The 22,212-nt window shown below is 41.0% G+C and overlaps 1 protein-coding gene and 1 non-coding gene across 2 annotated transcripts in view; one reads left to right on the top strand and one right to left on the bottom strand.

Moving 5' to 3' along the window:
- The window catches only part of GPC5 (glypican 5), a 1,025,745-nt gene that overhangs the window by 427,043 nt on the left and 576,490 nt on the right, over positions 1-22,212 (top strand). The window lies entirely within an intron of this gene.
- On the bottom strand, positions 15,072-15,178 carry LOC112060669 (U6atac minor spliceosomal RNA). The gene has a single exon (XR_002889923.1). It is a non-coding gene; the product is annotated as a U6atac minor spliceosomal RNA (small nuclear RNA).

Here is a 22,212-nt window from a genome sequence, read left to right as displayed (position 1 = left end):
ACCATGTCAAAGCAGAAAGCAGAGCAAGCAGATGTTTTACATGCAATAATAATATCTTATTTCTATTCATCTGTTAACTTTCTGTATAAATAATATTTCCGGCAATATTCCTATTAGCTTGTGAATAATGGAAGTAGTTCAGTGGAAGTGGAAGTAGTTCATTAAATTGCAAAAATGAGATGCTGACCAAAATGATTGAACTTTTGCCTATAGTAATTCACAATTTGTCTTAAATCAAGGGATTGCCTCCATAGTAATATCCTTGCTTGTTCTAAGTCTTTCAACACGTTACATAAATTACTCTATAGAGTGCAACCTAATGAAAAGAATACTAAGTAGCACATTTGAGGTAGCCATGCCTATCTGTTAAAAATCAACAGTAGGAGTGAAAATATTTCCAGCTATTACTAAAGATTTATTTTAAGCAAAATTTGGGAATTTCAGTAGCAAGTAAGATTTCATAGTTAAGAAAACCTGATATGAAACTCATTAATTAGGTCAGACTAAGAAGTGTGGTCTGCCAGGGCCACCTAGAAGGGGGAACAAAAGAGAGCCCCCCAAACAAGAAGGCTAGTCTGGCTGGCTCCCCACTCTGGGTGTTGCAACCTGGTGCATGGGATTGCAGCATCATTCAAGTTGCCCCAGAAGCCTCTTCGTTGATGGTGGATGGACTGTTGGGTCAAAAGAGAGACACTGCAACCCCACACACCAGATCACATCATCCAGAGTGGGGAGCTGGTCCTAGCTCTTCAGGACAGGAGCCACATCCGGGGAGTGATCTCACACTCCAACACATGTACGCACGCTGATGCATGTGCACGCCCACACACACACAGGAGGCCTCCTCTCTGTGGTATTTTTTTTTAAATATGAGGGGCCCCAGTTACAGATTTTTTCCTGGGCGCCCCAAAACCTTCATGTAGCCCTGATAAAGGCTGTGAATAATCTGTGTTTGTATACCCTGCCAAGTCCATTGCTGAATGTCAAGGTCAATAAGTGTTGGGAGCGAGTAAGTACTTTGGTGTCTCTTAGCAAGACCCTTTGACCCATACTGGAAGCAGTATTGATAATCTCTGGAGGGAGTTATATCCAACCCTTCTTTGCTGGAAGGTGATCTCTGTGACTGGGGTAAAGGTCTTGAATACGGAAGAGTGAAAGATTAATGGATTCTTGAAGATGTGGTCTGGTGGAAGAAAATTTAATTGAAACATAGTTCAACACTGTCATATTTAACCTCCGTTGACTTTGTGGCTGTTGACTTCTATATTAAGATAATGGGTAATACACTGTATGGCAGGAATTTCATTTTTCAAACCTACTCATGCTTAAGTAAAAAGCTACAGTGGAGAAGATCAGAACCATTTAGTATATTAAGGATCTCGAAAAGGAGGTGAGCAGTGAAGTGCTAAAACTTAGAGGTGACACAAAATTATTTAGAGTAGTCAAGTTCTAGAGTGGACAATGAGGAACTTCAGAGGAACCTACCCAAGCTAGCTGAAAGGGCAATATAATGGCAGAAGAAATTCAATGTTTATACATTTAAAATAATGCACATTGTAGGGGAAAAACTGAAATATTCATATACCGTACAGGGTTCTAAACTAACATTTTCAACTCAGGAAAAGGACCTGAGCATCACTTTGGACTCCTCAAACAAGACCTCTGCTCAATGTACAGCAGCAGTCAAAAAAAGCAAGCCAAACAATGGTTGCATAAGGAATTGGATGGAGAATAATGTAGAGAATATTCTAATGATATCATACGAATCAATGGTTCTCCCTCATCTGGAATGCTCTGCCGTACTGGTCAGCCATGTCAAAAAAGATATTGTAGGATTGGAGAGAGTTAAGAAAAAGGTGGCCAGAAGGCTAGGGGAATGAAAAAGCTTCCATATGAAGATAAATTGAAAAGTTGGGATTGTTTATCTTAGAAAAAAAGATGAATAAGTTGGAACATGTGTATGTAAAATAATGAATGGTATAGAGAAGGTGGATCAGGAATTTCTGTTCTCTGTCTTTTAACATAATAAGGGGATAGTCAATGAAACTGAAAGGTGGCAAATTTAAAAACTGATAAATATTTTTGTTCACATGGTGTAGAATTAGATTTTGGAACTCAGTGCCACACAGTGAGGCTAAGAACCAAGAAAGATTCAAGGAGGAACTGGATATGTATATGGATGTCAAGAATATCCCAAAGTTACACTAATTAATAATGATTACAATGTTTTTAGAAGGGTTTCTAAACCTCATGCTTCAGGATTTAAACCAATCTCTTTATTTCTTCTACTTCTTCTCAAGCTGGCCAGGTTGGTGACAAGATACTAGAGTATATGGATTATGAGTCTGATCCAGTAGGGTAAATCTGTTGTTCCCATCTACCACTGACTCCTGAGTGGATCCTGTAGTATTGCTTGCTTACTCTAGTATAGTAAGAAAGACTTTTGAAAGTTGCCAGCATTTGCAAATGAATCTTCAGTCTATTAATTCACCTTGGATTGCTTTAAACTCATCCCTGTTTTGATCTCTTACATTTTCTTGTGTGTTCATCGCTTAAATAGGGTATCCATATGTGGCTGGAGGGTGCATATATGACCTTGTAAGCATAGGTATATATGATGGGTTCAAGACAGGTGCATTTATTTTGCTATTGATTCCATGAATGGTTGTGAATATAATGTCTCCATTTCATCTAACAGGACAAAAATTCAAATCCATATGCACAGTAAGAACAAGCCCTTCTGTTCTCTATAATTACCCATTGGATGCAAAAGGAAAATTGGAAAAGATTATCTGTCCTGTTGCTATTATGAATGAACATAATCTCATTAAGGACCTTCAAAGATCCGTTTTTCAAGTCCATAAAAAAGTTTAAATTAGCTTTTTGAGATTGAACTATTAGGAATTAAACTGTTTCATTATGCCAGACACTTGTCTCTTCAGAGGATGAGCAAATTGCAGTTTTCTGTGTTGGATTTTCAGGTGTACAATGAGCATTGCAATATAGCACCGTTACATTTTGCCTGTTTGTATCATTTTAGGTACATTTGTCCTCAAATTATGTAATGCTAAAATGTTGAAGATCAATTCATCCTCTATAATTTCTGCATATTTACATTACATTATTTAAAGTGAAATGCTCTGAAGGGATCAATGCCCAATAAGAGTATGGCTGTCATTTGAAACTACACAAATTACCAGATCAACTTTTTATTTTATTTTGTAATTATTATTTTTTTTTGCAAGGAACCTGTGCGTCAAATTCTGTTCCCAATGAAGTCACTTGGAGTTTTAACACTTACTTCACTGACACTCGGGTTTGGCTGTGTGTGTAGTATTGGGGGGGGGGGAGAGGGACTTAGTTCAAAATTCCTTGCAATTCTGTATAGAAACATTAGGTGGCAGAATTAAAGGTGCAAACATTTAATTAGTTAAATCAGTTCATGACCTTTCCTGAAGTCATTGCTTCAGAAGGATGAATGACAGAGAATTAGCACATTTCACCTGCCCCTTCTTGGCTCAGCCAGCTAAGCAGCAGAGAGTTATTACCTGATGATTGTGAACATACACCTGCCTACTTACACATGGGTAGTCTTTCCACTAACCTTGTGCTGAGCTTGAATTCCCTTACAGAATCCCTTAGAAAGTGAGCCTAAAGCCGTCACTGCATTTTTACAAGGCTTGAGGTTCACATTTCTTAGGAGCTACTCCATTTGGGACAAATAATATGTATTTGTCTGATGTACATATTGTACTTTTGGTGTGCTTCTGTAGCGTGATTTTAGAAGGCAGAGCGTTAATACTTTGTTTTTCCATCCTCCCCCATGTCCAGCCAAACTTTTCTCAGCTATTTAACTGCCTTGTATAATTTGAATAGTTTCCACCTGCATACACTACAAAGACCTTTGCTCTCCCTCAGTTCTGCTCAGGAAAATTTCATAACCAATGCAGTATTAGCTCTATACCAGATAGGTCAGGTCTGGCCTCTGTGTGGTTGATCTTAAAGAGTACTGTGTTTCTAACAACAAACAGCTGAACTATAAATTTACTGTTTTTATATTTTATTCTTTTATGAAAGCAAATGGGGGGGAGGGGCGGGAGAGAAGAAAAGAAAAACCCTTTAGCTCTTGCGGAAGACAAATCCTCCATCTAACCAAAACAAAGGAATTTCTTCCTGGATGCAAACAGCAGCTGGAGTGGCTCCCATCCTATGAGTTCCATGTTAGCACCTGTAACGCAGGATAATATTTATCTAGCTATATGATTCCTAGATTTTACATTGACAAGGTCATTGACATATAGATTTTAAGTCTGGAAGGGACCATTAACCTCACCCATTAACTTTGCATCAAGCCATAACTTCTATTTTGTGATATAGCACATAGTTACATATAACATATATTTTATAAAAATATCCAGTCTTGATTTTTTTGTGATGTGGAATCTACCACATCTCCAGGTAATTTGTTCCAGTGGTTAGTTATCCTCACAAATGGATACTATGATTACTATACCTATGACTACTGTGACTTTGTCTATCCTCAGCTTCCCACAATTGAATCTCATTATGCTTTTTGCTTTCAAGTTAAAGAACTGCCTAATGTCAGAAATCTCTTCCCTGTGTAAATAGCTTTTCTCTTGGATAAACTAAATAGGTTGAGCTTCTGGGGTCTCTTTTGCTATAAAGTTTGTTTTTCATACATCAACTCATTCTTGTAGCTCTTTTCTGAATCCTCTCTAATTTTTTAATATCCTTTTGAAACATGGACACCAAAACAAGATAAAATATCCCAGTAATAGTCTCACTAATGTGGTATACAGAGGTAATACCACTTCCCTGTTCCTCTTCAATATTCCCTTGCTTATGTATTTGAACATTGCATCCACCCCCTTATCTACAGTATTGCACTGGGAACTCATGTTCAGTTGGTTATCTATTATGATCCTGAAATCCTTTTCAGTATCGCCACTTTCTTCTTGATTCTCACTACTTTTTTTTATTCCTAGATTCATGACTTTGCATTTGGCTGTATTAAAATGCACATTGTTGAAATAAGCCCAATATAGCAATACATATCAGACTTGCTCCCCATCATTATAAAACCACTCCATCAATGTTTGTGCCTTCTGCATAATTTACCAGTGATGATTTTATATTTTTTTTCAGATCTGTGACAAAGATAATGACTAACTTTGGGCCAAGAACAGATCCCTGCTCCACTGCACTAAGACCTCCAATGGGCGACTGTTCCCCATTTACAAATAGTTTTAGCAATCTATCAGCCTAATAGTTTTTAATCCATTTAACATGGGCTACATTGATTTTTGTATAGTATGTTTTATCAGAATATCATATTGGACTAAGTCAATTGCCTTACAGAAGTCTATGTCAACACAGTTACCTGTAGCAACCAAACTTCTAATCACATAAAAATCAATATCAAGTTTGTTTGTTTGACAAGACCTTTTGTCCATAAAATCATGTTGATTGACAATAACACTGCTCTACAGCCAAAATGCTTCTGAAATAAATGTAGTCAAACTTTACTAATTCTGGGTCACTGAGAATGAAAATGATGCTTAAAATTGTTGATTGGCTCTAGTTTTCACGATATGCTATTGGGTCAGTATATACGACCCTTGACTTGGGAATGGCGGAGGACAAGTGAGTTATAAAGGGAAGGGATCTCAATTTAAACCAGAAATGACTAAAATACATCTTTGACTGGATCTATGAATAAATCTATGACTGGGTTTGGACAGTACTTGCTTTTTAGGCAAATCAATGAATGATGCAATCTGAAGCTGGTATTGTGTCATACATGATATGAATTGCATCATGTTATTCCTAGAAGTCATGGATGATGCAATCATAACGAAGCTTACATCACTCTGCTGACCAAATTGCCCTATATCAGCTCTAGAAATCATACACTGTCATGCTCTCTTATTTGTCAGTGTTTGATTTTGCAAAGGGACACATTTCTGTTTAGCCAAAGTGAGCAGAGATGTCTCGTACTTGTGTGAACAGTGCAGATAACTTCTGCTATGTTTGTGGGGAAGTGACTTTTGCATCACAAAAGCGCAGTATAACCACTATGATTAAGAAAGCCTATCGCCTTTATTTTGGCTGCAAAATTGGAGATCAGGACAAGAGGTGGGCCCCACACATATGCTGCAACACTTGTGCAACAAATCTTCGCCAGTGGTTGAACAGGAAAAGGAAATCTATGCCTTTTGCAGTGCCAATGATTTGGAGAGAGCCGACAGATCATACCAGCAATTGTTCCTTCTGCATGGTGCCTCCAGTTGGGAAAGGTGTGTCAAAGAAGAAAAAGTGGACTGTGCGTTATCCAAACATTCCATCAGCTATACGCCCAGTACCCCACGGAGAAGAACTGCCGGTTCCTGATGCACCAGAATCATTCTCACTTGAGTCAGACGAGGAAGAGGATGAAACTTCTGGTCCTGAACCATCAATGTCACAGGACCCACATTTTCTCCCATCCTCCTCCTCTGAACCACACCTCATAACACAAGGTGAACTGAATGACCTTGTCAGGGATTTGGAACTAGCCAAGAGTAAGGCAGAGCTGTTGGCCTCCAGACTACAGCAGTGGAATCTCCTGGCAGGTGATGTTAGGGTTTCCATGTTCCGTGACCGTCAAAAGGATCTTGTCCCATTCTTCTTCATGGAAGGTGATCTTGTAGCCTGCAACAACGTCGATGGTGTGATGGCAGCCCTCAACATCGTTCACGATCCAGATGAGTGGAGACTGTTCATTGATTCATCGAAGACGAGTCTTAAAGCTGTTTTACTGCATAATGGCAATGTTTTGCCATCAATTCCAGTTGGTCATACAGTCCATATGAAGGAAACCTATGACAACATGAAACAACATTTGAGGTGCATAAACTATGACCAACATCAGTGGCAGCTTTGTGGTGATTTGAAGGTTGTTGCTCTCTATCTTGGTCTGCAGACTGAATACACAAAGTACTGCTGTCTTCTCTGCGAATGGGATAGTCGTGCAAGAGATTCCCACTACATCAAGAAAGATTGGCCACTCCGACAGTCATTGGAGCCTGGGAGGAAAAGTGTTCAGCATCCACCACTTGTTGAATCAAGGAAGATTTTGTTATCACCCTTACAGATCAAGCTAGGTCTGATGAAGAACTTTGTCAAGGCCATTGACAAAACACAAGCAGCTTTCAAGTACCTCCGTGGAAAATTTCCAAGGTTAAGTGAAGCTAAGATAAAGGAAGGTGTCTTTGTTGGTCCTCAGATTCGTGAACTTCTTCGAGATGATGCATTTGACCATGCACTGCGTGGCAAGGAAAAGACGGCATGGAAAGCCTTCCAGTTAGTGGCAATAAATTTTCTCGGAAACAACAATGCAGACAACTACAGGTTGTTGGTGGAAAACCTCCTCAAGGCATACCAAAGCCTTGGTTGCAACATGTCACTAAAGATACCTTTTTGCACTCTCATCTAGATTTTTTTCCACCGAACTGCGGAGCAGTGAGCGACGAGCACGGCGAGCGATTTCACCAGGACATTGCAACAATGGAGAAACACTATCAGGGCAAACGGAGCCCATCAATGCTTGCAGACTATTGCTGGACAGTGACAAGAGATGCTCCATTTAATGAATACAAGAGACAAGCCAAGATGCGCCGAGTAGACACTGAATAGGACTAAACTATGTACATAATAGATTTTGCCTCTTGTTTTATAATAAATTTTATTTATATAACCCTTTTGCTGATTTTTAAAGTGTTACATAAACAGGACAGGTGAAATATTATCAGTAAAGCAACCATAAACACATGAAAAGACCTAGGTTTACAATTTATGATTAAAACTCTACTATCTACACAATATACATAGACATAAAATGTAAAAACTTAAATATCTTAGAAACAGTAGCCAATCAGTTGTTTTAATTGTCATATTTAAATTCAGCACATCAAAATACATAATAAATAGCACATTTTATCTCTGAAGCAGATGACTTCTCAAAAATTGTAGACCAGTGTAATTATACTACCATAATTTGATTCTTTACTGATTGTGTCCCATACCAGCCTTTCAATGATTTCGCGTGAGATCAATGTCAAGTGAATAGTCCTATTTCATCTAATTTACACTTTATAAATATAAGCTTTTTACAGTCCTCTGGAACGTCTACAGTTTGTTAAAAATTGATATTAGTGGGTTTAGAGAGCTCCTCAACTATTTTGTTTAACTAGTCTTGGGTACAGGTTATCTCGTCCTGAATTTTTAAAATGTTTAAATTTAATAGTAGCTGTTTTACAAGTCACTGAGGGCACAGAAAGTATTTCTTTATCACTTTAAGATATGAACATATCATCCTGCTTCTTTCCAAACACAGAACAGAAATACTGTTGACTATTGACTATTTTGTTATTTCTGCATCACAATTGACAGTTTAACCATTTTTATCTAATACTGGACATACCCCATTGCTAGAATTTCATTTGTTCCTTATATATTTAAAGCTTTTACCCAAGTGCTACAAGTGCAAAGGTTTTTGAATAAATTATCTGCTTGATAGATTAGAGAGATAAGATGATTGACAGTTGAGAAATAACTGGAATTAGGACTGATAGTGTAAGTATTTTTGTAGTGGTGGAGAGGCATGCATGTCTCAATGACCCCGAGAGCAATGCTGCCTGGAGTCATGTACTCCCTTAGGGTACCCATGGCAGAATGGTCAAGGGTGAGGTTTCAGACAAAGTGTGATCCAAGAAGTCCCTAACAGAAGAGCAGATGGAGGATAACTGCACAATGGAGGTGAAACTGTTGAGTAATGTTACAACGGCTGTGAAGGTGGATGAAGGCTGCAGCAGATAGAGGATCTCCAATTGTCATGGTGTCCATGCCATTGGTTTCAAGTCCTCTATCTGTCAAGGATAGTGTGGTGACTGTTGTGCACCAGTCTCCCCACCTTAAAAGAAGTCCCGCACAGGCATCTTCCAGGTTTTGGGAAAATAATATTTGCACAAGTGAAAAGTCCGGTGGTGATTGGTGAGTGGCGATGGGAACAGGACAGTGAAATGTGGAAGTTCCTAGTTACAGACCGACAAACAGGCGGTGTGTGTATAATACAATCATCTTGCTCGACGATTGAGGCGAGGCGAGCATCTCGGCAGCTGCACCCATGACTGAGCAGTCCTTTTCAGGATCCACTCTGCTCACCCCATGTGGGGAGGGGGTTAGAAAAGGTACCCTAAAAAAGTCTTGCCTCTGTTTTTTCTGTCTGGATAGGCACATCCAGCAGGATCACCACCTCAGCGGTCGAAAATGTAAGAAACTTTTCAACTTTGGAACTTGGAACATACATACCCTGATGGACAACTCAAACAGCGACCAACCAGAGCGATGTACACCCATTGTTGCTAGTGAATGGAGTTGGTATAACATCGATATTGCTGCTTTGTCCAAAACTAGAAGAGCTGGTGAAGGACAGGTGGGAAGGAGAAAGGAGGATACACCTACTTCTGGAAGGGAAAATCTATAGATGAACCCTGATTGCATGGAGTGGGATTTGCTATAAAGAACAAGCTCATAAGGTGCCTCTCTGAGGTACCATTTGGCATCAATGATCAGTTTATGATACTCCGATTGAGGCTAACCAAAAATCAACAGGCAACTATTGTGAACGCCTATGCACAAACACTGGATGCCAATGAGAATGTAAAGGAAGATTTTTATTCTCAGTTGGAAACCATTTTATCTGAGACCCCTACAGAAGACAAGATCCTCCTTCTGGGGAATTTCAATGCACGTGTGGGACAAGACTCAGACCAGCGGAAAGGAACAATTGGGAAAGAAGGAGTTGGCAAGAGCAATTCAAATGGAATTCTGCTCCTGACCAAGTGTGCTGAACATGAACTTATTATGAACACTCTTTTCCAACAAAAGGAAAAGTTCAAAACATCTTGGACACACTCACGGTCAAAGCACTGGCATCTCCTCAACTACGTCATAGTTCATGCCCAAGATCGTAGTGACATACTTCTCACAAGAGCAATGACAAGTGCTGATGATTGTTGGACTGATCATCACCTTATTCGAGCCACAATGAAAATGAAGATCACTCCCAAATGGAGGCTGTAAAAGAAGCAGGTCAGGCGCAAGCTGAAGGTTCAATATTTGAAGGACCCTATTAAGCATGACCACTTCCAAGCAGTCTTAGAAGAAAAGCTCCCATCAGAGTTTCCAGAAGAAACTGAGGAACATTGGAGCCAGTAGAAAGCAGTAATCATCAATGCCTCTGAGGAAACAATAAGCTACCAAACCAGAAAACATCAGGACTGGTTTGACAAGAATGATGCTGAAATTGAGCAACTCCTTAATGAGAAGAGAATGGCATTTGGTGCTTGGCCGAATGACATAAATTGAAAGAGAGAGGCCCATGCCAAGGCAAGGGTGGAAGTACAACGTAAAGCCAGAGAACTTAAGAACAAATAGTGAACTGAGAAAGTGCAATAACTCCAACATCTCGCGGACATCCACAATACATGTGGTTTCTTTAGTGCCACCAAGGCTGTTTATGGGCCAATTTGTCATGGTATGAATCCTCTTTGCGCTAAGGATGGAACCACACTTCTGAAGGACAACAAAACCATTAATTCTTGCTGGAAAGAACATTTTGAAGATCTCCTTAAACATAATTCTATGGTTGCAGATGAAGTCCTTGAGTAAATCCCTCATCGACTGTTTAGGGATGAGCTCGGAGACCCTCCCAATTTGTATGAGGTACACAATGCCACCAAGCAGATGAAGAACAACAAGGCAGCAGGTCTATATGGGATCCCTGCTGAAATCTTTAAAAATGGTGAACCAGAGCTAATTTGATAGCTTTACTTGCTTATCCTTAAAATCTGGATAAAGGAGGAGATACCCAGTGAAATGAGAGATGCTCTGATTGTCACCCTCTTCAAAAAAGGGGATAAAGTGGATTGTGGAAATTATCATGGTTTCTCTCTCCTAGCCATTGCAGGCAAAGTTCTGGCATGGATCCTTGCAACCCGCCTTCTGCCGCTGTCAGAAGAAATTTTACTGGTACTGAGGATATGATCTTCACAGCACGGCATCTGCAAGGAAAGTGTTAGGTATATCTCATAGAGCTGGAAAGGACCCTGAAAGGTCATCGAGTCCAGCCCTCTGCCTTCACTAGCAGGACCAAGTACTGATTTTGCCCCATATCCCTAAGTGCCCCTCTCAAGAATTGATCTCACAACCCTGGATTTAACAGGCCAGTGCTCAAACAACTGAGCGATCCCTCCCCCAAGTGTTGGGAGCAAAACCAACCACTGTACATGGCTTTTATTGATCTAACTAAAGCCTTTGACTCAGTGAATCGCCATGCCCTCTGGTCTGTAATTTCTAAGATTGGATGTCCTGATAAATACATCAATGTCCTAAAGTTGCTTAATGATAACATGAAAGCAACTGTTCTGAGCAGCACTGGCTTCCAGAGTGAACCTTTCAAAGTAGAAACAGGAGTCAAACAGGGCTGTATCATCGCTCCAACCATGTTTGCGGTTTTTATTGCTGTCATTCTTTACCTAATTGCTTGGAAGTTTACAGCTGGCATTAAAATCACTTACAGAATGGATGGAAAGCTGTTCAGGCTTAGCAGTCTGAAAGCCAAGATTAAGATTTCCAAAATATCTATTATGGAACTTCAGTATGCTGATGACAACGCAATCTTTGTCAACTCTGAGAAAGATCTTCAAACTATCTTGAATATGTTTGCCGATGCTTATGCATGTCTTAGTTTCACTCTTAATATCAAGAAGACTAAAGTGCTCTACCAGCCCTCTCCAAAAGAGGTATTACATGCCCCATCTATCAAAATCAATGGAGTGGTGCTGGAGAATGTCAACCATTTCCTCTACCTTGGAAGTCGTCTTTCATCCAAGGCAGATATTGATGCAGAAATTCAACATCGCCTGAGCTGTGCCAGTGTAGCTTTTTCTCGTTTACGGCACAGGTCTTTGAAGATCATGACATTCAAACAGACACCAAGCTTCTTGTTTAACAAGCCATTATTCTCCCAACACTGTTGTATGGGTCCAAAACTTGGACAACCTATAGACACCACTTGAAAGTCATTGAGCGGCACCTTCAATGCTACCTTTGTAAGATTTTGAAGATCAAATGGGAAGATAGGCCCACTAATATTAGTGTTTTGGAAGAGGCAAAGACCACCAGTATTGAGGCAATGATCATCTGTTAGCAATTCCACTGGATTGGTTACCTTGTCTGGATGCCAGACCCTCGCCTCCCAAAACAGGTCCTGTTCTCTCAGCTGAAAGAAGGGTACCGTAATGTGGGTGGACAATGGAAGCGTTATAAGGACTTGCTGAAGGACAACCTAAAAAAATGTAATATTGACATTGATACTTGAGAGACACTTGCCCAGAATCTCTTAAAATGAAGGAAGTCCTACATGATGGTCCCCTGCATTTTGAACTTGCTCGTCGGGAAGCTGAAGAGGACAAGAGGCACAGGAGGAAGGAGAGACTGGTCTCAAGTCATGGTCAACAGTCTCCTGCTGAGCCTGAAAACGTCTGCTCTCATTGTAATAGAACTTGTGGTTCAAGGATTAGCCTCATTAGCCACCTGAGGACCCATATTCTTTTCCTCAAACAGAATTAGCTATAAACAGTAAAATAATGCTCTGTTCATCTGAGTACATACATTGGTTACATTAAATAATGTAACTTCTAGGGAGATTCTATGCCAAGAAATTAAAAAATTATTTGTCAAAATAATGCAGTATAATCACTCCAGTTTCAATTGTTTTGGTAATTTATTTAAACTACAACACAGAAAAAAAAGTCACAATAGCTATTTAGCATTTAGAATCCTAGAATATTAGGGTTGGAAGAGACCTCAGCAGATCATCTAGTCCAATCCCCTGGTCAAAGTACAACCAACACCAACTAAATCATCATCAATTTGTCAAGCCGGGCCTTAAAAACCTCTAAGGATGGAGATTCCACCACCTCCTTAGGTAACCCATTCCAGTGCTTCACCACCTCCTAGTGAAATAGTGTTTCCTAATATGCAACCTAGACCTGCCCCACAGCAACTTGAGACCATTATTCCTTGTTCTGTCATCTGCCACCACTGAGAACAGCCTAGCTCCATCCTCTATGGAACCCCCCTTCAGGTAATTGAAGGCTGCTATCAAATTCCCCTTACTCTTCTCTTCTGCAAACTAAACAAGCCCAGTTCCCTCAGCCTCTCCTCATAAGTCATGTGCCCCATCCCCCTAATCATTTTCATTGCCCTCCGCTGGATTCTCTCCAATTTGTACACATCCCTTCTGTAGTGGGGGGACCAAAACTGGACTCAATGCTCCAGGTGTGGCCTCACCAGTGTCAAAGAGAGGGGAATAATCACTTCCCTCAATCTGCTGGCAATGCTCCTACTAATACAGCCCAATATGCCGTTAACCTTCTTGGCAATGAGGGCACACTGCTGACTCATACCCAGATTCTTGTCCACTGTAATCCCTAGGTCCTTTTCTGCAGAACTCCTGCTTAGCCAGTAGGTCCCCAGCCTCTAGCGGTGCATGGGATTCTTCTTTCCTAAGTGCAGGACTCTGTACTTGTCCTTGTTGAACCTCATCAGATTTCTTTTGGCCCAATGCTCCAATTTGTCTAGGTCACTCTGGACCTTATCCCTACCCTCCCGCAAATCTACCTCTTCCCCCAGTTTAGTGTCATCTGTGAACTTGCTGAGAATGCAATTAATCCCATCATCCAGATCATTAATAAAGATGTTGAACAACACCCTGGGGCACTCCGCTTGATACCGGCTGCCAACTAGACATTGAGGCATTGATCACTACCCGTTGAGCCCAACAAAGTAGCCAGCTTTCTATCCACCTTATAGTCCATTCATCCAATCCATATTTTTTTAACTTGCTGGGAAGAATACTGTGGGAGACTGTATCAAAAGCTTTGCTAAAGTCAAGATATATCACATCCACCGCTTACCCCATATCCACAGAGCCAGTTATCTCTTCATAGAAGGCAATCAGGTTGGTCAAGCATAACTTGCCCTTGTTGAATCCATGTTGACTGTTCCTGATCACCTTCCTCTCCTCCAAGTGCTTCAAAATGGATTCCTTGAGGACCTGCTCCATGATTTTGCCAGGGACTGAGGTGAGGCTGACCAGTCTGTAGTTTCCCGGGTTCACTTTCTTCCCTTTTTAAAATATGGGCACTATATTTGCCTTTTCCCAATCGTCCGGGACCTCCCCCTGTCGCCACTAGTTTTCAAAGATAATGGCCAATGGCTCTGCCATCACATCAGCCAACTCCCTCAGCACCCTTGGATGCATTAGATCTGGACCCATGGACTTGTGCACGCCCAGCTTTTCTCAATAGTCCTTAACTTGTTCTTTCACTACTGAGGGCTGCTCACCTCCTCCCCATACTGTGTTGCTCAGTGCAGCAGTCTGGGAGCTGACCTTGTCTGTGAAGACTGAGGGAAAAAAAGCATTGAGTATTTCAGCTTTTTCCTAAACACACAAATATATTAGGAAACACTTTGTAACTAATACCTGCATTGCAGTTATAATCCTGGATTTTCATTTAAATTACATTACAGAACACCAAACAGCAAAACAATAAAAGAAGAATGTCATTTTAAATTGCTCAGACTTTCACACATTAAAATCATCCAGTTTTGCTAATCGTTGTCCTGGACCTGGCTGGGCACTTTGGGAAGTGCTTGATTCTGATTGCCCTGACATTTTATTGAATGCTTGGTAAATGTTTTATTTTCTCTCAAAGTCTTTTTTTATTGGGTAAGTAAAATAAATCCTGAGCCGTAATCTAACCCCATTGTGCCACTTTGGCACAGGAAAAAAGTAAGAAAGCACATAGATCTTCCTAGCTGATTCCCTTACTGTCATTTATAAGGCTTTACATGACACTGGCAATGTAGGGGGCTTAAACATTTTACAGGTTTATGCTCTTGGGGGAATTGACTGAGAATGGGAACAGTTAACTAACAATAGAACACTAACAGTGTTAGATGCCACAAAGTAAGTGGCAATGCCTTAACCATATGCGTGTTGTAAAAATCACTAGGACCTCTTCCATCCTTATCAAGGGGAGTGCTAATCAGGCTGCTACATTTCTGTCTCAGAGAATGAGATCAATTAACTAGCAGGCAGGCTGCTACATTTCTGCCTTGGGGACAGACCCTGCCTTCTGCATAATAGAAAAGCCCTACCCCTCCACACAGGTCTCTCTTGCTTGTTGGTACGCACGCATGCGCATCCACGGCCCCTAGTGGTGATCAACATCTTCCCTGTAAAAAGATCAGGAGTACTTGTGGCACCTTAGAGACTAACACATTTATTAGAGCATAAGCTTTCGTGGACTACAGCCCACTTCTTTGGATTCATATATGCATATATGCATCCGAAGAAGTGGGCTGTAGTCCATGAAAGCTTATGCTCTAATAAATGTGTTAGTCTCTAAGGTGCCACAAGTACTCCTGTTCTTTTTGCAGATACGGACTAACACGGCTGCTACTCTGAAATCTCCCCTGTAGGTACACATGCTCAGTCCCCCTGCCGCTGCAGTGATTAGTGTTTCTGAGGCTGCTCCAGGCACCTTAGAACAGACACACTGCCTGGGCTGCCAGAGAAGAGGCATGTGTCCCCCTGCAGATTTCTTTTGCATTTTTCTGTGTGGGGGGCACAGAAAGATGCAGACCATATGAATTCTGAACCTCTGCAGGGGAGCAGAATTCTGTCAGGAGTAGTAATGTTTTTCTATTGTTACATTTCAACCTTAATTTTAAATACAGATTTTGCCCTAAAAAGACTTCAAACAATTGAATGCTTTAGATCAGCAAGCAAGAACTAAATGACCCATGACAACCCTGAAGGTTTTGTTTCCAGATATTCTCAAAAAACTCAGCCAGGTACCAGAAGGCGTGGGATGCCAAAACGAGAAAGACACAGAGAATCTGTGCTTCTGCCAGTAAGACACAGAGAATCATATGGTGTTGTAATTATCTTTGTCGCTTCATCTCACAGGCAGGACAGCGCTCATTCTGACCTACTATTCCCCAATAGCTTTCACAAGTTCCAAAGGGCATCAGTCTAGTTTGCAGATAGTTGAGTGGGTTTCTCTCAGTGCATCTAGAACATTCATTTTGGACACTAAATAAAACTCAGATAGGGAAAATGGTGCATAAGTTCCATCCTGCTGTGCTACTGCTCCAGCGAGATTGTTGCAGGTCTGATCTCCCACGATGAAAGAAAAGGTCTTGCATCTTTAGTTTAATCTATTTTGTTATCTTTTTAAGCAGCTGGGTCAAGTATCTGTTTGCTATATTGCTTTTTAAAATTTAAAACCCAATAACCTGTGAACATATTCGGCACGCTCAACTAACAGAATTTCTAGATTATTTATTTCAATATATAATCCTCAGAGAAGGTGCCTCTCTTAGGCTGTAGGTATGTCTAGCAAAACCTAGAAAAACAGTCACAAGAAAAGATTGAGCCACCAGTGCCTCTTTGGCCCCAACCTGGAAAATAATTAAAATAAAATATTAGAATAAAAATGAAACCAGTACTCTCCTTACCACATACCCTATCTCTTAGTGTTCCCATCCCCCAAAAACCTGGATAAGAAGAGAAGTTAACAGATTTGGGCTGTTTTCCTCCAAGAGGGTAAAGACCCCCTACAGAGGACACGCCGTGAGCAGCTCCCTTTATTTTATACCAGGATGATTACAGTTCAAGTGTTTCCACTGACTGCAGTTGTGGCAAAGGCCTCCATTGTTTCTTGGTATTTTAAGTCTTTGTGGTCACACTGGATTCCCCCACCCCAGTTCTGTATTCTCTTCAATTTGAAGGGCTCTTCTGTGAGGCTTTTCGCAGGATAATTTGTATAACTCTTTACGTATTTATTTGTCCACCTACCCACTCATTTCTTAATAGTCCACCCACATATTCACATGCACAGTTTAACATTGTGGGATGAAATACTAGCCCTGCTGAAATCAATGGCAGAACTTCCACTGACTAGAATAGGGCTAGGGTTTGATTCATGGATTTTACTAAGGAAAGTGATGCAATGCATGACTTTTATGACCACCATGACAAACATTCACTGTTTCCCATTATTATTAGTTGTCTGCTCTCTTGAGTTCCAGAAGCCATTTTCAAAGTTCTTAGGTGGAAAATATTTAAAATATTTTCCTTCTGTGGCAGTAGCTATTAAAAGCCCATGCACAAGAGATTTCATGCCATTCCAGTTATTCATTTACTTTATTCTTCTAGGTATAATTTGCATTGTAGTATTCAACAAGGGCTTTAATTCTGAAATAGTGCCATACTTTTTTGAAAAAAAAAAAAAAAAGATTGCTAGCCATTCAATTAACTACTTTCAGGCTGAAATTGCCTGGGCACGTTATGCTGCCAGTGCATGATTTGATATTGAATTTCCATCTTACTTCATAAGATTTAACCTTATACCCTGTGCATATATCGTGTACTCACTGCAACAGAAGAGAAGTTAATGCTTTTATATATTTGATGTCTATGGGTGTAAAAAGTACAACTGCACACATTAGCATTTAATTTTCTCCAAACGTCTGCCAGTTTAAGATCCCTTAGGATTTTATTTAATTTGTAAGTGAAAGCTGGAAGTCATTCTGCTTTCCCAGGTCTATCCTCCACTACCAGATTTCAATTAAAAATCTTCCCTATGGCATCCTTCACCTGCAAAAACAAAGCAAATATACTAACAGAAAAGGGACCTGCATCTGAATTAGACATATGCATGTCTACTTAGTGGACATATATTCAGCAGGGTAGGCAAACTGTCATTCCTCAACCTTGCCTCCAGTGAAAAAATAAATCTCTTCACTTTACTTTCACTCACTGAATCAGCTAAAACAGTATTTTTCTATTGACTAGAACAGTTATATCTTTTTTCTTTGAGCAATAGAAGGGTGCAAGACCTTGACCAGTTTTATCCTCTGTATTTGTCAATTGCATCCTTCAACCCAGGGGTGTGGGAGGGGGAAGAATGTGGAGGGACATACTTTTGAACAAGAAAGTGCAGGACATTCACTGTTTAGACATGTTTCTCCCCAAATATTGAGATTAAGGTAAATGTTGTTGTGACTATGAATGACAAAGAAAAAAAGGGAAACAAGTATGTCCCATCCACAAGAACTTGGGTGTTTAAAAAGGGCCAGCAGGGAGAAAAATTTGGACATAAAAATGATAATTCTGTGTTAAATATTATTTATAACTCCAAAACCCCAATTCTTTAACCAGATAAGAAAGTTTCAGTTAAAAAAAACATCCTGAGTAAGAGAGGAAGTGAAACCAGCAATTAAAAATAAATATATAACAGATGGAAAAGATGGGGGAATTTGATAGCAATGAATACAAATCAGTAGTTAGGAAATTCAGACAATTGATAAGGGAGGCTAAAGATGACAATGAATAATCTATGATCAGTAGAGTTAAGGATAATTAGAAAGATTTTTTTTTTAAATATATCAGGAATAAACAACATTAATGCAGAAAAAAGCATGAATATTTAATGACTATTGCTATTTTGTGTTTGGAAAGAAGCAGCAAGATGTATTCATATCTTAAAGTGGTAAGGAAATACTTTCTATTCCCACCGTAACTAGGGAAGATGTTGAACACTTTAAAATCTTCAGAGGAAGAGCAATAACTTGCACCCAAGAGTATTAAAATAAATGGCTGAGGAGCTCTTTGAACCATTAATGTTGATTTTTAACCAATCTTTTAACACTGGGGGAGTTATACAGGACTTTTATGTTTTAAAAGGGTAAATCATATGACCTGGGTAACTGTACACCAGTTAAAAGCAACAGAGGGTCCTGTGGCACCTTTAAGACTAACAGAAGTATTGGGAGCATAAGCTTTTGTGGGTAAGAACCTCACTTCTTCAGATGCAAGTGAAGACTTCCATCTGAAGAAGTGAGGTTCTTACCCACGAAAGCTTATGCTCCCAATACACTCAATAACCCAATGTGCAGTTTGCCACACCTTCAGTCCCCAACACCAGAGGGAGAGACCCTTAACACTCCAGGCTCATCTGGCTTCTCATTGCCTACAGCCTGATGCTCTGACAGGCTAATTGGGTGGTACAGAGACTAGCCCTCCATGCTGAACCCCATGTCACATTGGAGCCAGGATGCACTCTGGCCTCAATGCCCCTTTCATCACAGGCTCAAGACCAGAATCTTCTTGGCCTTAAACTGATAGCAAATTGCTCATCTGGCAGCAGTTAAATCAAAAGCAGCACCAGAGATGGAAACAATCTCTTCCCCTCCAAATTAAGGCCTCAGTAGCTTTGGTGACAACGTAGGAAGTGCCTGTTATAGAGTGGGATATAATTATATTGAATTATGGAGTCTGTTTGACTGTTTATTGAAGGTCCTTCACTGACAGGAATCAAGTCTGAAGTCTGGGAGTGATTGACATTCAATGAGTATGTCTACTCTACAATTAAAAACCTGTGGCTGTCCCATGCCAGCTAACTTGCGCTTACAGGCCTCAAGATAAGATGCCGCTTAATTGTGGAGGAGACATTCAGGCTCAGGCTGGAGCCTGGACTGTAGGACCCTGCGAGGTGGTAGGGTCCCAGAGCTTGGGTTGCAGCCTGAGACTGAACATCTACACCTCAGTTAAACCGTCCCTTAGCCAAGCTTGAGTCATCTGGCATGGGCTAGCTGCAGGTGCCTAATTGAAATGTAGAAATACTCAATGACTCTTAAGTACTGGCTCATCTACGTGGAATGACAGATGTTCTTCCCAGGGGCCTGCCAAGGGGAGGATCAAGTATGACCAGGTGATTTGGACCTTCACAGTTTGGACTGAAAGCTAGTGTACACTGGAAACCTACATTGGCATAACTATGTTGTTCAGGGATATGAACAAATCCATACCCCTGAGTGATGTAGTTAAGCCAACCTCATGCCTTGTGTAAACAGCACTAGGTTGATGAAAGAATTCTTCTGTTTACCTAACTACTGCTTCTCGGGGAGGTGGATTACCTACACTGACTGGAAAGCTTCTACCACTGGCAAAGGTAGTGTCTACACTGAAGTGGGACAGTGGCACAGGTGCAGCACTGCAGCTGTACCCCTATAGCGTTTCAAGTGTAGACAAGCCCTGAGAGTTTGGGCTGATGACTGAGAGACAGGGGCCCTATTTAAGAGTGGATTCCTATTTTTGAGGGGTGGGGGAGAGAGAAAGAGAGCAACATCGCATAAAGAAGGGCTTACAAGAGATAGAGACAGCAGGAAGGGCTCTGCCCAAACTGAAACACTGAAGAAGTAAAAAGCAACAGAGGGTCCTGTTGCACCTTTAAGACTAACAGAAGTATTGGGAGCATAAGCTTTCGTGGGTAAGAACCTCATTTCTTCAGATGCAAGTAATGGAAATTTCCAGAGGCAGGTGTAAATCAATATGGAGATAACGAGGTTAGTTCAATCAGGGAGGGTGAGGTGCTCTGCTAGCAGTTGAGGTGTGAAGAACTATACACTCACAAGAAGGAGTAAGTGGAGTCTAAGGAAGGGGAGCACAACTCACGATTTTTGTTATTTTTTCAAGATCTGTAGCTCTCAAGTGCTTTAGGAGTAAAGTCAATGCAGTTAAGAAATTTATTTGCTCATCCTGTGTTCCTTGCTTTCCTGCTATAGTGTTTCTGAAATAATTAAACTAGTAAGCCCTGAGTGCCCATAGCCGTGTTGGAGCTTTGAGGGAGTATGTGTAAGTAATTGTAGGGTTCAGGGAGTCTTAAACACCAGTGTCAGGCACTAGGACAGTTCAACAGAGGGGTCCTACATCTCAAGGAATGGTGCCATACAAGAGGTCTGATGCCAGGAGTGTGCCCTACTGTCCCAAAGCTAGTAATGGTGATTTAAAAGTACCCAAACCCACTTGACTCACATCTGAGGTCAACATTTTCTTTTTGCCTCTGAGCCTTCCCTTGTGGCTGAAGGCCAACTATCTCATCAGGTGGACCATGGGAGCCTGGCTATAAGAAGGGGTTGTAGATGAAGATCTTCTGTCAAAGCTACTAGTCACCCCACTGCATGCTTTTCCACTGCTTGACTCCATTCCTGTACCAACTTCTCCTGTTCTGATTTGGAACTACCTGGGAGTACCTTCAACCTATTTTGAGATGAATATGGAGAGTCCCCCTCTCCCCAACTTGACCTTGGAATACCAGACTTCTTCTCTTGTCTGAAATCCAGATATCACGGAAGAATCTCATGCAGGGCCCTCTTCAGCTCCTCATGTGACCTTTCATACAGGATTCCATGAAGGTCATTTTGGAAGCTGTGAGACCAACTCCAGCTGTGAAATTGGCACTGACTTATGCACCATACCTTCCCCCTCAGCACTAGATACCCTCAGTAGCATCTATTCCTCATTGGGCACCAACACCATCTTCCTTGACAGCACCAATAGCAGCACCAGATACTTCAGACTTGAAGAAGGATCTGCCTGTATTTGAGGAATGGGATGATACTCCATGAGAAGAACCAGATGTGTAGAGGAATATACAGATGGCACTTCATCAGATGATCAGATTAGTGCCTCATCTGTTTCCTTTCTGATGAACTGAGGCTGGATCTACACTACCTGCCTGAATCGGCGGGTAGAAATCGACCTCTCGGGGATTGACGCCCTTACTCCACCAGCGGAGGTGGGAGTAAGCGCCATCGACGGGAAGCCGCAGAGGTCGATTTTGCCGCCGTCCTCACAGCGGGGTAAGTTGGCTGCAATACGTCGAATTCAGCTACGCTATTCACGTAGCTGAATTTGCGTATCTTAAATCGACTCCCCCCTGTAGTGTAGATGTAGCCTGAGACTGTTCCAGGAGCTATTGGTAAGAATGGCAAATACTGTCCAGATTTGAACAGGGGTCATGGCACCAGAGCCCTCTGATTCCCTGTTTGACATATTACAGATGCAGACCATTGAGAAATTGGCTCTGCCTATTATCTCCAGCCTTCCCAACCCAGCCAAGAGTATCTGGCCGTCTCCTTTTCCATTTCCACTCAGGTCCAAGAGAGCAGACACAATAAATCCCACATCTGCGAAAGGACATCAATTTTTACTACAGCATCCTTAAGCAAACT

The sequence above is a fragment of the Chrysemys picta genome, chromosome 1, assembly GCF_011386835.1.
Source record: "Chrysemys picta bellii isolate R12L10 chromosome 1, ASM1138683v2, whole genome shotgun sequence".
NCBI lineage: Eukaryota > Metazoa > Chordata > Testudines > Emydidae > Chrysemys > Chrysemys picta.
Note: the sequence above shows the minus strand (reverse complement) of the source record. Positions and strands in the feature narration are given on the sequence as shown.